The following is a 4071-nucleotide window of genomic DNA, read 5'->3' as shown; positions in this document are numbered from 1 at the left end:
AAAAATATTCTATAGTTGATATTTTACCTTTGTTAGAAGAAAGAATACAAGTAATGAAGGAAAGGATTGTGTATTTGTCTATGTCTTATTTACAGAGATATTACATCTATTTATACATGAGAATATGAACTAATTTGGACAAGAATAATAATTGCTATAATTATGCTACACAAATCTCCTATAATCATGCTAATTGCTGTAATTATGCTACACAAATCTCCTATAATCATGCTAATTGCTGTAATTATGCTAACACCCCCCCTCAAACTCAAGGTGGTAGCACAGATGCCAACTTGAGTTTGCTTAAGAGATCCTGAAAGCGAGCGGGAGGATGCGTTTTGGTGAATATATCAGCGGTTTGGCTGACAGAGAAGACAGGAATCAAACATATGGTGCCATGAGCAACATGATGACGTACAAAATGACAATCAATTTCGATGTGTTTGGTACGCTCATGAAATACATCATTATGAGAAATCTGTATGGCACTTCTATTATCGCAATGAAGCATTGTAGCTGAAGAATGAGTGACACCCAAATTAGTTAATAACCACCGTAACCAAAGTAATTCAGATGTAGCATCAGCAAGAGCACGATATTCAGATTCTGTGCTAGAACGTGCAACAACAGTGTGCTTTTTGCTACGCCAAGAGATAAAAGAATTACCTAAGAAGAAACAATAACCAGTTGTAGAACGACGATCTGTCAGATCACCAGCCCAATCAGCATTAGAGTAGCCAGATAATACTAGGGAGGAGGTAGCGGAAAAGTGCAAACCATGAAAAAGAGTGCCTTTGATATAACGAAGGATTCGAAGTACTGCGGAGAAATGAGTTGAGCGAGGAGCAGACATAAAATGGCTGACCAGATGAACAGCATATGAAATATCAGGTCGAGTAACTGTGAGATAAATAAGACTCCCGACAAGCTGTCGATATAAAGTAGGATCATCAAGAGGAGTGCCATCAAGAAGTGTAAGTTTGCAATTGAGCTCCAATGGGGTTGATACTGTTTTGCTATCAGTGATGCCTGCTCGAGAAAGTAAGTCAGATGCATACTTGGCTTGAGATAGATAATAGCCATCAGAATTTTGAGAAACTTCAAGACCCAAAAAATAGCTGAGAGAATCCAGGTCTTTCATTTCAAAATGTTGATTGAGATAATGTTGTAACTCTAAAATACCAGATGAATCATCTCCTGTTATTATCATATCATCAACATAAAGTAACAGAAGAACAATACCACTGTCAGTTCGGCGAGTGAATAATGCAGAATCATGTGGACTAGAGAGAAAACCAAGTTGAGCAAGACTGGAACTAAATTTGGCAAACCAGGCCCTGGGAGCTTGTTTTAATCCATATAAGGCTCGCCGAAGTTTGCAAACTTTATGAGGAGAATGATAACCAGGAGGAGGATGCATATAAACCTCTTCTGTTAAATCACCATGAAGAAAAGCATTTTTGACATCCATCTGGAAAAGTTTCCATTTACGAACTGCAGCAATAGCTAAAAGACTGTGAATAGATGTTAATCGGGCCACTGGAGCAAAAGTTTCTTCATAGTCGATACCATACTCTTAAGTGTACCCTTTGGCTACTAAGCGAGCTTTGTAGCGTTCAATAGTTCCATCAGAATGGGTCTTGATTTTGTAAATCCATTTGCAACCAATAGGGGTCTTGTTTGGTGGAAGATCAACTAAATCCCAAGTATGAGTTTTCTCTAAAGCCTGAAGTTCGTCAGTCATAGCTTGCTGCCAAAGAGGGTCAGTACTTGCCTCACGATAAGAACAAGGCTCATGAAGGGTTGTAAAAGTAGAGTAACAGTGAAAATTAGAAAGATAATGAGGAGTTTCTCTTACACGGGTAGAACGACGAAGAGTAGTGCTAGGAGGAGATGCAGCGCAGTCTTTGGATCAACAATCGTGCCGATTCAACGAGGCGGTGTAGTTGGGCTAATATTGAGCACATCACAATCACTTGGATCAGGATTTGGAAACAACTCTTTGGAGGAGTCAGTGAAAAATAGAGAGTCAGTATTGACAGAGTGATGAAATTTCAAAAGAGAAGAGAATATAGTATTGTCCCAAAAGGTAACATGACGAGAGATGCGTAACTTATTAGAAACAGGATCCCAACAACGATACCCTTAGTGTTCAATGCCATAACCAAGAAAACAACATAGACGAGCACGGGGTTCTAATTTGGTATGTTCATGAGGTTGTAAAAGAACAAAAGAAACACATCCAAAAGGTTTAAGGATGGAATAGTCAGAAGGTTGTCCAAACAACTTTTCAAAAGGAGATAAATTATGAAGAACCAAGGTAGAAAGACGATTAATAATATAAACAGCATGAAGAGCTGCTTCTCCCCAAAATTTTTCTAGACATGAGGCAGAAAGAAGAAGAGTACGTACAGAATCTAGAATATGGCGATGCTTGCGTTCGGCTCGCCCATTCTGTTGAGAGGTGTGAGGACAAGAACGTTGAACAATGGTGCCTTGTTGACTAAAAAACTGAAGTAAAGAAGAATCTCGATATTCCATGGCATTGTTTGTTCGGAGAATTTTAATGTCACAAGAGAACTGAGTTTTAATCATTTTTGCAAATGTGATGTAAATTTGTGATAACTCAGATCGATGTTTCAAAAAATATATCCAAGTAAACCGAGAATAATCATCAATAAATATCACAAAATAACGAAAACCATTTATTGAAGAAATAGGAGAAGAACCCCAAATGACAGAATGAATTAAACCAAAAGGAGTGTCTGAAGTAGTATTATTATGAGAAAAAGATAATGCAGGTTGTTTTGCAAGCTGACAATTTAAACAATTAAATGACTCAAACTTAGTAGATCCTAATAATCCACGAGAAATTAAAGGTTGAATTTTCTTGTAAGCATGACCAAGACGAAGATGCCATTGGTGAATGGAGGAATTAGGGATTGTAGCTGCAGACACAAATCTCTGAGGAAGATGTAAAGATGTAAGCTCAAATAATCAACCCACTCTGCGACCCTCCCCAAGAATCTGTCCCGTTTGTGGATCCTGTACCTGGACACCATGGTGAGAAAAAATAACATTTAGTCCTTTTTCACACAACTGACCAACAGAAATAAGATTGAGTGCCAAATTAGGGATATAATAGGTGTCAGGGAGATGAAGATTTGAGGTAGACACATGACTAGTATGTGTGATATTCATTTTAGTACCATTTGCAGTATGGATTGGTTGTAACACCCTAGGCAAATCCCACATCGACAAAACACGGGAGAGATGCTGGGTTCATAAGTTGATAGTTCGTAACCCCTATTGACGCGTTTTAAAACCGTGAGGCCTAGTATGGGCTAGGCCAGAGCGGACAATATCACTAGTGGGCCGGGCCATTACATTTGTGGTATCAGAGCCGCTCCGCGTGCAACCTTGAACGATGGTGGGGCAAACCTCAGCGAGGACGCTGAGTCCCATAAGGGGGGTGGATTGTAACACCCTAGGCAAATCCCACATCGACAAAACACGGGAGAGATGCTGGGTTTATAAGTTGGCGGTTCGTAACCCCTAGTGACGCGTTTTAAAACCGTGAGGGTTTCGGCTCAGAGCGGACAATATCACTAGTGGCCCGGGCCATTACATTTGTGGTATCAGAGCCGCTCCGCGTGCAACCTTGAACGATGGTGGGGCAAACCTCAGCGTCAAATGTAATGGCCCGGCCCACTAGTGATATTGTCCGCTCTGGGCCGAAGCCCTCACGGTTTTAAAACGCGTCACTAGGTTACGAATCGCCAACTTATAAACCCGAGATCTCTCCGTGTTTTTCGATGTGGATTTGCCTAGGTGTTACAATTGTAACACCTAGGCAAATTCTACATCGACAAAACACAGGAGAGATGCTGGGTTTATAAGTTGGCGGTTCGTAACCCCTAGTGACGCGTTTTAAAACCGTGAGGGCTTCGGCCCAGAGCGGACAATATCACTAGTGGGCCGGGCCGTTACATTTGTGGTAACACCCTAGGCAAATCCCACATCGACAAAACACGGGAGAGATGCTGGGTTTATAAGTTGGCGGTTCGTAAC

This window comes from Hevea brasiliensis, chromosome 3 (genome assembly GCF_030052815.1).
Source record: "Hevea brasiliensis isolate MT/VB/25A 57/8 chromosome 3, ASM3005281v1, whole genome shotgun sequence".
NCBI lineage: Eukaryota > Viridiplantae > Streptophyta > Magnoliopsida > Malpighiales > Euphorbiaceae > Hevea > Hevea brasiliensis.
This window is presented reverse-complemented; position numbering follows the sequence as displayed.